General features: G+C 61.1%; 1 protein-coding gene and 1 long non-coding RNA gene across 3 annotated transcripts in view; one reads left to right on the forward strand and one right to left on the reverse strand.

Annotated features, from left to right (window-relative positions):
* Window positions 1-9,930, reverse strand: part of TSNARE1 (t-SNARE domain containing 1) — a 154,252-nt gene extending 144,322 nt beyond the window's left edge. Inside the window, exon 1 of one of the 2 annotated variants that reach the window (XM_040625635.1) lies at window positions 9,789-9,930. The gene's annotated coding sequence lies outside the window, so the exon portion shown is untranslated. Of the gene's footprint in view, window positions 1-9,163; window positions 9,483-9,788 lie in introns of those variants that run through there. The other variant, XM_040625636.1, reaches the window with a different exon arrangement.
* A 431-nt stretch (window positions 9,931-10,361) lies between these two features.
* LOC121101672 lies at window positions 10,362-12,505 on the forward strand. Its single transcript, XR_005833625.1, has 2 exons — window positions 10,362-10,739; window positions 11,905-12,505. It is a non-coding gene; the product is annotated as an uncharacterized LOC121101672 (long non-coding RNA).
* Window positions 12,506-12,877: the final 372 nt, after the last annotated feature.

Below are 12,877 nucleotides of genomic sequence, written 5' to 3' on the forward strand. Positions count from 1 at the left end.
TCCCACAACACGCGCCAACACAGATGAGCTAGAGGACGCGTGCTCAGTGAAATAAGCCAGTCACGGAAGGACACGCACCGCACAATTCCACTGACGTGGTACACCTAAAAGAGCCAAATCCAGAGTCCGGCGTGGCATGCTGGCAGGGGTTAAGAGAGGGGGAACCGGGAGCTGCTAACCAGCGGGTACAAAGCTTCAGTCGAGCAAGATGAATAAGGTCAAGAGACACGCCACGCAACGCCGCCCCTCTAGTCAGCAACGCCGTAGTGCACACCTGAATCTGAGACAGCAGACCTCATGCCTAGTGCTCTTATCATAAAAAAAACACATTTAAAAAAATCTGAATACAGATGGGAATTTAGAGCATGAGTGAGCTAGAACCTAAAACCACGGGGAAGAAACTGATCATGTCAGCACTTGGCTGACACTATGCTAGAACACGGGGACGGAGTCAGCCCGACCCCTACCTCACACCACTCATCACGGTGGAAGTCGCACGAGTGAAAACCCTGCAAGTACAGCAGCGAACACGGGAAGAAAACACGGGACCTTCCTAAACGGGAAAAAAAGCAGCCCTGGTTTACTCGACCTCAAGATCCACAGCCATGACAGAAAAGCAGATGGATGCAACTCCATAAAAGCTTCCCGTGGCAGCTCACAAGCGAGAACCACAGCAGAAGCACGTGCGGTAATTCATCTGACTCTCAAAGAGCTGATTTCCATCATCCACAGGAAGACGAGCAGCCAACGCCGTGCGTAAAAAATGAACAAAGGAACAGGAAGTTCACAAAAAAATACAGACGACTCTCTGATATCTGAAGAGATACCAAACTCATTCCTAGTAAAGGGAATCCAGATGCGCCCTTACGGAGGCGACATCACTGCGGGCGCGGCGGGCACAGCAGGCACAGGGCGGGGGGAGGGGGAGGCGCCCACACCCCGCGGGGCGCAGCAACTCTGGAGGCAGTTGGGCGGAGCGCGTGTCTTTGGGCCAGCACCCGCACTTGAGAGCACTCGTCCTACACACATACCGTCCCCTTAAACGTGTACGAAGTGACACAGGAACCACGCTGTCCCTCCTGTAATGGGAAAGATGGAAAATCACCTCAGGTGCCGTCAGTGAAGGACTGCGGAATTGATTCTGGCACCTCCACACCTGAAATATTCTGTAGCTGTCAAAAAGAGAAAGAGAAGCTCTCTGCACCAATACAGAAGATTCCCAGGACATTTTATTTAGGGGGAGAAATAAAAACCAAGGCGCACAAATTTGTTACTACGTGCCTTGCACGAGACAAAGGACAAACAGAAAAGTCCGCACTTGCGTCTGGCGGACACTGGCGTTCGTACACACCTGAGGGCACCTGTAAGACAGCGAGACCAGCGTCACCCGCGGAGGTGGGGCCGAGGCCAGCTGCAAGGGGAGACTTGTCACTTTCGGCTGCGTGCTCCCCACGTGGTGTGACTGTCAAACTACACAAGCCACTCAACGTGCTACACTGTGGCCCATCCACGCCATGGAACAGGGCTCAGTCATAAAAAGCAACAAGCTACCGATACATGTGGCAACCTTGAGAAATCTCCAGGGAACCACGCCAAAGGACAAAGCCAGTCCCCAGACGTGACACGCTATAGGATTCCATTTATATAACATTCTTGAAATGACATTAGAGCAAGGAGGACGGACTAGCAGTTCCCAGGAGTTGAGGGACAGGGGCAGCAGGCAGAGGCAGCAAGCAGGGGGCGTGAGGGGTCCCCTCGGTGATGGAATCTACTCGGACTGCTCCCACGCCCATATCCTGGGTGTGACACCCACGTCACCACAGAATAAACTGGGGAAGGGTCCCCAGGATGCTCAGAATCATTTCTTACAACTGTGTGTGAAACTACCATTGTCATGATATAAAAAATTAAATAACATAAAAATGACACCAGGCTGTCCATTTCCATGCACAAAGTCACTAAGTGGACAGAGCAGAGGCCATAGTCAACCTGATCTGCTTTCCTGAGCACCTGCCTCCTGGAATGTGAGACCAGAAGGGAGGTGAACCACCACAGGGCTCAACCTCCCCGTGCACAGGGGATTCCCAGGAGGAAAGAGAAGCAGCCCAGGGATGAAGAGTGGTCTTCCAAAGGTACAAGGTTGCCTGGCCCAGCAGCGTGAGTGTCTGGAAAGCTGGCCACCATCTCCAGTCCCTTCCCTCGGGAAGCAGGGCGACACAGAGCTCCCTGATCCCTGGAGGTGGAGCCATGGGACTCCTTCTGGACAAAGAGTTATGAAGAAAAGCAACCCAGCTCCCTTCTGAGCCAAGCATTTCGTTCCCAGGACAAGACCCCCCAAGTTCTTTGCCTCTGGCAAGAAGACTACGCATCCCCAACAGTGGCTCCTCCATCAGCCTGGGGTTCCAAACACACTGAGCCAGTCCTGCCAACCCCTGGTGGACACATATCTTTCTGGCTTCAGGCTACTGACACGGGGATGCCTGTTACTGCAGCAAGCTGTAGCCTATACCATTAGGACCCCCACCCACCCAATCATATCCATGCCTTTATCTGCCATCTGACCTCACTCCTGCCAACCTGGCCCTCCTGCACAAAAGACAGAACCCTGCGTGCTACCTGTGGGCCCCTCTCTTACAATGGCCTCCAAACTCCTCCTGCAGGTCAGCAGAGGCCCAGAAAAGCAGCAGGTGTTCTGCCCCAACATACTGTCAGACCAAAGGACGCAGGATTGCAACACAGCGGCAGACAGCTCTGGCCTCACTCGCCCACGTGTAACAGGTGGGCTGAACGAGTTTCAGAACTATGCCTCACTACTGAACCCCTTCTTCAAACACAAAGTACTCACAAGGTACAGGTGACACATGAAATCGGAGCTGTTTCACGTAAAGAAAGGGGGTGCACACAGCAGGGCTGACCAGAGCCCCCGTCCCGTCCCGTCCCAATGAGCAACGTCAAACCTGCCGGTCTAGCAGCTCTCCACAATCCAGCCTCCTCAGCGTACAGGGCAGCACAGCTAAGACAGGGCCCAGGTTTCATGGCCAGACACACCGGGGTCTACTCCCAGCTGCGCCGAGCTTGCTTCTGGCCTTGGGCAAACGAAGTCAGCTCTCACAGTCAAGCGAAAGGACCCGCCCACTGCCCTGCTCTGCTGGCGGCACCAAGACCACCACGTGGTCTCACAGTCACCGCAGCACTCCCCACATGTCTCCCACCTGCCAGATGCTCATTGTTCACAGCTGCCGGGCTACCCAGGCCCTGGGAACCAGTGAGCTGCAGGATCTAGAAGACTCTACCCAGCAGCTGAGTCACCCTCCCCCTGCCCCAGCTCCAAGCAGGGGTCTCCTTTTGCTCTGAGGAGCAGACATGGCACCTGCGAAGCACCGGCTCATGGCTGGCCCACCCACGTTCTCAGTGCCCCTCAGAGCTTCCTAACACCAGTGCCGCTGGCTAAGAAACAGCTCTTTCCAATCGGTAGCTCCTGCTTGCACAAGTGGTCATGGAGTGCCTATCATGTGCTCTTCCCGTCCCCAGGCCACAGAGACAAAAAAGACACAAGTAACCCTGGAGGAGTGCAGAGGGAGCCCAACACCGCAGGCAGTGAGCAATCAGCCAGGCAAGACTCCATGAGTCTCCAGCCCCCCTGTGCCCTGCCCTCCCGAAGGACTCAAGCAAACAGCAGAGGCAGGCCAAGGCATCAGGCCTGCAGACGGGGCAGGCTTCCAGACAGCAGCACTCGGTGGAGCCTTCAACACGGTGAGGAGGTCACCAGGTGGGGCTGGCACCGGCCATTCCAGGCAGACAGGCGGCGGACCTGACACCCAAGGGCAGGCTTGGGAGGCCAAGAAGCCGGCCTGGCAGGCTGACCAGAGGCTGGAAAGGTGATAAGGTGAAATCGCGAGGAGCTGCAAAAGCCAAGGGAGGGAGGCGGCCGGCGGTGTGAGGACCAGCGCCCCAAAGGGTCTTCAGCAGAAGAGGACCACACGGCACGCAGCAAGGAGAGCCACAGCGTTCCGAGCAAGTAAAGGAGGCCCCGCTGGAGGCTGCGGACAGCTAGAACGCCCACCCCAGCAACTGGAGATTCTCTGCACCCTGGACCAGGAAGAACAAGACCGGCCTCCCTCCCCACCCTTAGTTCCCCCTCCTCACCCCCACCCGGGCACACTCATCACCATCTTCGCTGCTGGTGATGCAGGGGGGAAGCAGGTCAGACCGAGTAATGAGTCCGGCTCCTCATTAGCACCGCTGTGAAAAGCCCGTGCCGAGCAGGCAGCCAAGCCCAGGAAGGGGGCTGCTGTGCTGTGTGATTCTAATGTGGGCGAAGACTGATTCTGGGCTGCAGGTTTCAAAATACGTCCTTTTCCAAGTCCTTGGCTGGAATGGATGATGGATCCCGGTGGAGGGCAGCCAAAGGGAGCTGCGGCGGGAAAGAGTGGGCACGGCACCCCTGCCTCCTCCTGGCTGCCTCTGCCCAGCCCCTTAATGCCCCCCACTGCCCCTCAGGGTGCCTGACCCCCGCCCCCCACGCCCCCGTCTTCCCTAGATGCCATCCCACCCTCCTCCTTCACCGCCACCCAGCACCCCCAAAGTCCAGCTTCCTAGCCAGCGCAGGCTCAGCGCCCCTCAGCCCACACCCAGGGTCTGGCCCGGGTGACAGAAGAGCAGATGTGAACACGCAGGTGACTGAGCGTGGCACCAGGCCCCCACGGACAACGCGGGCTCAGAGGACAGCTCTGCTATAGGTCGGGGAGAGCCGGCCACCTGACAGCAAGCTCATTCTACCCCCTTCCGTCCAGCCTCACCGGTCGCCCCGGCCTCCGGTCTCCACATGCTAGCCTGCACTTCGACACCTGGATTCCCTAAAGCTCTCAGACCTCTGCCAAGCTCTCCTCTAGAAAGAGCTTGCTGGCAGCTCAATATGGGGGAAAGACCGGGATTAAGTCTTTCTTCATAGTCACGGCCACGTTCACACGGTCCTGTAACTCACAGGGCATCCTTCAGGACGGGAGCACCCCCTGATCAGGGCCCCCCGCGAAGTAGCAGGGCAGGAGTGCGGGGTAGGTAGGCCAGCTCAGGGGTGAGCGGGCTCTGCAGCCTGAGGGCTGGGTTCAAATCCAGATCGGTCACTGACGGGCCTGGGCCTCTGGAGATCAGCCCCTCAGGCCTGGGAAGTCTCCAGATCTGAGGACATCAGGAACCCCGCAGGGGCCGGGAAGACACAGCGGGTCAACAAGCGGGGCCGACTGCTGCAGCGACCATGGTCGGTTCTCCTGCGTCCTTGCTCACAAGCAGCCCACACCTCGCCCCTCTCGTCCAGCAGAGCAGGCGCTCCGAAGCAGGAGCCAGCCCAAAGGTCACTTAGAAGGGGGCTACGGCAGCCTCTCAGGCACCCCCTGGCCCCCACACCCCTCCCTCCTGCCTGGGCTTCCGTGCCCGCCCCTACGATGGCACCAGTGCCCCTCCCAGGTGGCTGCAGGACCAGAAAGGGAAGGCTCGGTGACATGCTAATGAGGGACATCAGTCAGGATGCCACAGCTGAGACACCGCATAGCTTCATCTGCAGGATGTCACCGTTTCCGTACCAGGACACCAACCCGGTCAGGGCTGGGCCCAGTCCCCCTCTCAAGGGAAATTAGAGGCAGAAAATAAGACCATTTTCCATCGATCCGGTTACAGAAAACAATAAAGGTTTGTTGGGCCAGAGCTCCAGGCTGGGGGCTCGCGAGGTCTGCGTGACCACCGGGCTCTGCCCTCCCACGTCCACCTCAGGGAGGGCTGCTCTCTCCCCAGGCGGGAGCCCCGTGCTGCGGGGGTAGTGAGCACCCTGCCACCCCACGCCCACGGGGAAAGACGCAGCGGTCCCCGGCCAGCAATCACTCCACTGCTGCCAACACCACAGACCCAGCCACAGGATCCCAAGCCACAGGGCCAACAGGCCTGGATCCCATGGACTGGGGGAGGACGCAGGCCTCTCACGGCCCGCGGCAGCCTCCTACCCCAGACCCCTGCCCCGCAACCTGTTTCCAATCCTCCCCCAGTGATCCTCAGCACGGCTCCCGCCAGGCCCCCCCTGCTCAAGACCAACACCCAGGCCTCGCCTGCCTCCAGGTCCTCACAGCCTGGCCCCAGTCACACTGGCCTGTGGGAGCCCGCACTGCTGTGCTTCCCTCAGGCCTCCTGCTGCCCGGAGCCCTTTCCTTCCCAGTGGCCCCAAGGGCTGACGCTCAGTTTTCAAGACTCAGCACAGGCCTCGCCAGCATCCAGGACCCCTTCCCCAATATAGACTGGACCCTCCAGCACCCCCAAAGTCACATGCACCGTGGGGGGCCCTCTACACCCCTCACCAACCCCTCCCTGTGACCTCACTCCATCACGTGCACACGGGAGCCTCCCTGATGATGCCGAGAAAGCCTTCAGGGCAGCCCCCTGCGGTCACCGCACATCCTGACCCGCATGTAAGCCCTGACCTTCGAGAATCCTTCAGAGCGCTGCCCATCACATGTGACAGCCCTGAGCACAGACACCGTCGTGGGGCCCTGCTGAAGACCCTGCGCGTCCAGCACGTGCCCCAGCACAGTGACACGGGCAGCCCACGAACTGGCCCGAGTCCTCACGGGGCTCCCCCAAGCCCGCGGAGGACCTAAAAGCAAGGCAGGGCTCCATCCAGAATGGCATGGGTTTGAAGCCAAATGTGCAGTCACCTTTACCTTACACCTGTCCTCACCAGGCTTCAGGCTGTCGGGGACAATCCCGCAGCTGCAATGGGCTTCTGAGGACAGCCCCGGATGGCAGAGAGCGCACTGAACCAAGGGACCCCAGGAGGCGTCGCCATCCCCGTCAGCTCCGCGGGCTCAGGCACCTGCAAGCTACCAGGTCTGGCTCACGGTCAAGTCCTGTCTTCTCCACCAGGACGCAGGCCAAGGCAACTTGCTCCCTTGCTACGAGAGGTTCTCCTGGCGCCACGGCGGTACTGACAGGAAGCGTGGCACAGTAAGAATGCGGATTCAGCTCAGCTCCATCACCACCAACCTCACTCTTTCAACATACAGCCACGGGCAGCCATGGGCTCCAGGCCTGGGCCACAGGCGAGCAGCAGAGATGCGGTTCCCAGGTACAGGCGGCAGGTCGGCTGGGTGGTGCATGGAGGCCCCACTCGGGTGCAGGAGGAGCCCCCTGTAAGCCCCACATTCATCCCTAGAAGCAGGAATAGTATTTCCAATCGTGCACCTCATGCACCCAAATGGGAGACAGGTGTTCACAGCAGGGTGCAGAAGCGTGGGCGAGAATCAACGCTGACCAAGCAGAGGTGCGGCCGCGCAGGGGGCCCCTCGTCCCTTCTGTCTGTTTGCTCCTCTCCCTTTGGGCTCCTGTTACCCAGGAAGGGACATGGCAAGGATGCGGGGGCTATTCAGGAGCCAGGCAGCGCGGGGCGCTATGGCAGAGAACACTGAATCCAAGAGGAGGCCCACGTCCAGAGCCCCAGTGCATCTGTCACAACCGACACCACACGAACCAGATTCTAACAGAGTAAATCACAGCGAGCCTGAGCCTGCAGGCTAATTGCACTCGGAGCACACAACGCCGTCGGAACAAACTCAGGAGCCGCAGACACACCTAAGCCGTGGCTAGCTGTGCATGCGTCCCCAACAGGAGTCAGAGCGACGACATGCCCAGGCCTCGGAAGCTGCCACATGTCCGGGGCTGAATGGCTGGGACCTCAGCACTTCGCAGTGAAGGGACTCAAGCCAAGTTCCCTTTTCTCTGCCTGGTTCTTCACCTGTTCTGGGGGGACAGTCACAGGCCCTTGTCCTGCTGAGCCCCTGAGCCTCAAGTGCTGAGGGCCAGAGCTTGGCACCAGTGTGCCATGCAGTGTGGCAGGGACAATGAGCACCACCGCCCTCAGGATGCCCAGCTGGAGTCTTCTCCCCCAGATGGAAGTTACGTCCCACCTCCCTGCTTCGAGCTTCCCTACATCCTGAACAACCCCCAGCCACAAGTGCATTTCTCACCATGTTCTCCTTGCTGCTTTATGCTGCCAGTCCACTCCCTCATCGAAATCTGTGGGCTGCCCACAATACTCTAGACTCTGAGCTGGGCACCCAACACACAAGGATGACCAAGACGGAGGTCCCTGTGCAGTCATATGCGGGACACACACAGACACACATCATCTCAGGGTAACACAGAAGGCAAGCTGAGCACTGGGTGCTATGGGCCACGGGCGTGTGGGTGACCCTCATGCAGGGAGGCAGGGGACGGGGAGCTTCCGAAGGAGACATCAGGAACACAAGGGCATTCCAAGAAGAAGACCCAGCTGTCATGCTGGTGAAAAGAAACGTGGAATGTGCAGGAGACAAGGCCGCTGACAGGGCTGGGGTACGCGAAGCAAGTCGTAGAAGATGTGGCTGGAGGGACATACAGGGGCCAGACCCGGACCTTCACCCTAAGGGTAGCAGGGAGCTGGGGAAGGGACTTAAAGATGCTGCCTGCCCAGAAGCCTATGAGCCCCTCCCAAGGCACCCACATCACCCGCACAGGGAACTTGCCAGGACGCAGCCAGGGCAGCCAGGCCAACAGACGACAGATGCCGAGGTGGCCCAGCTAAAGCTCCAGTTCGTCCAGGAAGCACCCTTGGATTTGCCCGTCTCCCACAGCCATCTGCAACCACGACTTGAGTCCTGAACCTGCACTGTCCCGGGCAGGCGTCTGCCGCACCAGAGTTCTACTGGGAGCTACCACGCCACTGGTTGAACCGTGAGTGTACCCTTTCCACGGGCTGCAACACTCCCACACCGACCAGCTTCATCTGCATCCTTGCCCCAGTATCTGCCCCTACTGGGGGTACAGTGAAGCGCAATCCCCATCCATCCCTGCCTCCCAGGGGCCCCAGACAAGACAGAACACAAGCAAACGCGTGGCAATGACAGAAGATGGGGTGCTGGCAAGGGAGGGAAGCAGAGGTGGGGCCGGAAACACTGGTGGGAGAGAGCAGTCGGGACAGTCAGCTGGACGTGCCTGCAACAAGTGAGCCACCATTCCACCAGGACCCAGGAGAAGGGCTGGAAGCGCGCAGGGCGGGAGAGGGAGCCAGGTGAGCTGGGACGGCAGCAGGCCCATGCTGTACAGCGGCACCCAGAACTTTCTGCGATGGGGCAGTGTTCCATACCTGAGCCACGCGTGGCTGCTGCCGCCACGCCGGGCGGCGCACACGGAGCCCCGGGCCCGGGAGCAGCGGGAGGCGAGCCTCCTGCAGGAGGCCCCCGGGGGGCTCCCACGGGGCCAGCGCAGATCGGGTCACCTCCTGGCTCCGCGGCCGGAGGCCCCCAGCGCTCGGCACCGGGAGGGGGCGCCTCCTAAGGCGAACGTGGATGAGGGCAGAAAGGCGCGGACGCGACGGCCTCGAAGGCGTGGCGCTGACGACCGCCCGGTGAGCCCCACAAGTGGAACCCGAAGCCTCACGGCGGCCGCGCGCATGCGCGCTCAGGTGGGTTACCCCCCACGGCACCACCGGCGCCCTACGGGGGGCGGAGCCCAGTGCCTCGCGCCCGGCCGACCCGCGCCCCGCCCAGCTGGGAGCCGCCGCCCTCCGGGAGGCCCCTCGCCCCTCGTGACCGCCCTGCCCGCGGAGTTCCCACCCCTTACCTCACCCCGCCCCGCCCCCGCGCGCCCCGCGCGCTCCTCCCGGTCCCCGACACCCGCCCTCGCCCCCGACCTTGGGCCGCGCGCCCTCCCGGCCGGCCCCGCCTGGCCCCGCCAGCCCGACCCTGCCCGGCCCGGCCCCGCCGCCTCACCTGGGCTGGGGTGGCTCGCGGGTGCGCTCCTCTTGCTCTCGGCGGGAGGGGCGGTGCAGGGGGCGGAGCCGGGACCTAAATATCACGTGACGGCCCCTCCCAGCCGGGCGAACGCCGAGGGGCCGTCCCTCGCCAGTCCCGTCAGCCCCGGCGCCCCGCGCCAGCCAATGGCTACCCGAGCCGCACCGCGCCGCGCCGAGAATAGCGTGCGCCCAAGGACTACAAGTCCCAGACTGCCCCGCGCGGACGACCGGAAACGGCCGGAGACGGCGGCCGGCTAGGCCAGAAAGGCTTCTCAGGCTGGCGCTCCTGAGCGACTTGGAGGGCCGTAGTCCTCAAGCACCGCCCGAAGGTCCCCAGGGCCGCGCGGTCCTTTCCCCAGCCCTGTGAAAAGGCAGGCCTGTTGTCACCCCCGAGACTCAGTCTCCCCATCCGTGGAACCGAGGCTGGTGAAGGAGAAGTGGGGAGCAGAGTGACCGTGAAAGTGAATTAGACAAGATGTGTCCGGGGCCCACGGCCTCAGAGGCCTTTGCCTGGGGCTGCAGCCCCGTGGGTCCCCTTCTCTGGAGCAGCACCTGCCCCTCCAGAGGCCTTGCTGGGGTCGGTCTCCCTCCTCCCCGCCACCTCCCCTGAAGGGCTGGGTCCCGCTGGTGGAGGGACCTTGAGCCCGCATGCCCTCTGTCTGAGCCTGCTTCCCCACAGATGAGCTCAGAGCCACGGTGGGGACAGGAGAGGGTCCCAAGAGGGACAGGTCCTCCTACCGCCTCCCTACCAGCATGTCCTCTCCTTGGCTGGGTCGAAGGCAGCCTTCTACTACTTGCTGGTGGTCAGCGCCTGGAGGGGCATTTCCACGGAGGAGTTGGGCAGGGGCAGCCTCCTGTCAGCTGGACTTCTGGAACAGGCCTGCTTCCTGATGCTCAGGACGTTCCGGGACCTTAAGTTTGTGCACAGGTGTGTGTGCACAAGATTTGAGTGTGAACGAGTCCTGTGTATGTGTGGGCACTGTGCACACGGACGCTGGGCGAAGATGTGGGCATGACACGAGTGTGACCAAGTGTGTGCACACAAGGGTGTGCATGCGTGTGTGCTGGGACGAGAGCCCGGGGATGATCCCGCGGGGCAGGAGTGTATGTGTATGTGTGTGTCTGTGTCTGTGTGCACGCACACGCACAGGTGGGAAGGAAGAGGGGGCACCAGCAGGCGTTTGCTCAGATCAGCCTGTGCCGCGGCTCGTACTCGTGCTCACCATGGCCTTGGGGCCGGTGACATGTGCCCATTTCACACACAAGCCAGGATTTGGACAGGGCTTCTCACCCTGCCCCCAGGATGGCTGGAGTGCAAAGGAAGCCAGTTCTGGGCCATGACCGCTGACCACAGCTTCAGGGCTTCAGGGGAGAGTCTCCCAAGACAGACACCTGCCTGAGAGCTGGACAGTCTGGCTCCGCTGGAGCGCCAGGCCCTTCCCTGGGCAGAGCTCTGTGGCCAACAGAATGAGTGGCAGGCCTTGGCTCCTGCAGGGAGGGTTCTGACCTGAGAGCAGCGGCTGGCTTGTCCTTAGTTGGCAGTCCCCCAGTTTGGATCTCCCTTTAGGCCTCAACAAGGGTGTGAGCAACAAGGTTGGGGATGGTCAGAGGGGCTTCAGAAGGAGCTTTGATGCAGCTCCCACTCAGTTGTCCCTGGAAATGCTTGTTCTGACGTGGGGAACAACAGGGGCTTCTCCACGGTTGTGCGGGCTCTCCGGGTCAGTGTCAGCGTGGGGGTCTGCAGTGAGCCTCCCTCCCCCACCCTTGTTCTCCACACTCTGAAGCCTGGCTCCCTCACTCCCGCCCAGACAGCACGGTTCGCACGGCCACGCTGCTCCCGTAGCCCTCATTTGCTCCCCATCAAGCCCCATGAGCCCGAGACTCACCGTGGCCTGGTCTCCCGTTGTTCCTTACTGACAGAACTCGTTCTGTTCGGGGTGGCCGTGTGCCCAGCCTGGCTGTGCGAGCATCCTGGGGGGGGGGGGGCTGATGGTGGAAGGCACAGTGGTCTCCAGGCTCCTTCAGAAGGGTTGGATGTGGCTGGTTAGCTGATCTGACTGTCCGGCTCTCTCCTGTCCTTATCCCCTCTCCAGAATGTGGACAATGTTTGGAAGACAGCAGCCACTTGGGGAGCAAAGGGATGGGTCCCAAGCCGAGGACGGGGAACCTCTGCCCCAGCTGCACCCCCAGCCTCATCGTCATGGAGGAAACAGGCCCCCGCTTCCTTCCTGCTGCTAGGGGCTCCATTCTGAGCAGATATGACCCCTGTGCACCTCAGGATGGACCTGTCACCCACCCAAGTGTGTGTCCTGCCCAGGAGGGGCTTGTGGAGGGCAGGCCCAGACATTTGTGCTTGTGCGGAAGCACGTGGTGTGGCCTCAAGGAGCAGTGACAGGTGTGTGAGTGAGCACGCTTTCACAGGGTGCTCCCCATGTCACCGGTGAGGCAGGCTCCGGCACGAGCGGAGTAGAGGACTGGACAAATCAGGGAGCTCGGTGTGCCCAGGAACCCACACAGAGGGCACCACGAGAGGGCCGCGGGCTGGGACAGGGCTGGCATGGGCCCAGCACGTAGCCCGCACCACGCCCCCTGACCGTTGAAGACAGGGCTTGTCACTGCACGGGGCTCCTGGGGAATCCACTCCGTCATGAGACTTGTAACAGCCTCCCAGGTATTTGACGCCAAGCAGCAGTGGCAAAAAAAAAAAAAAAAAGGTAAGAGCAAATCCATGAGTGTTGTCCTTGCTAATCACATGGTCGGTGAGGGATGCCTTTGCCGCCCCTCCTGGGAACGGGGAGTCTGCTCCTCCCCCAGCCCTGACCGAGGAGGCCCCTGCGCACCGGGAGGAGGCGCTCTGCCTGGCTTCCACACCCGCCCCCCAGGCTTGCCACCTGGCAGCGTCCCCTTTCCTGTCCTGCAGATCTCCCCCTGTTCACCGTCATGGGCTCATTCAACAAGCTTGGCTTCCACTGTCAGGCAACATGTGGGGCCCTGGAGATACCGCACAATTAGATTGGGTTGCTAAGGACAGAACACCCCGATAGCATTGGCTTAGACAAGATCAGT

Source organism: Ursus maritimus, unplaced genomic scaffold, assembly GCF_017311325.1.
Source record: "Ursus maritimus isolate PB19 unplaced genomic scaffold, ASM1731132v1 scaffold_9, whole genome shotgun sequence".
Classification (NCBI taxonomy): domain Eukaryota; kingdom Metazoa; phylum Chordata; class Mammalia; order Carnivora; family Ursidae; genus Ursus; species Ursus maritimus.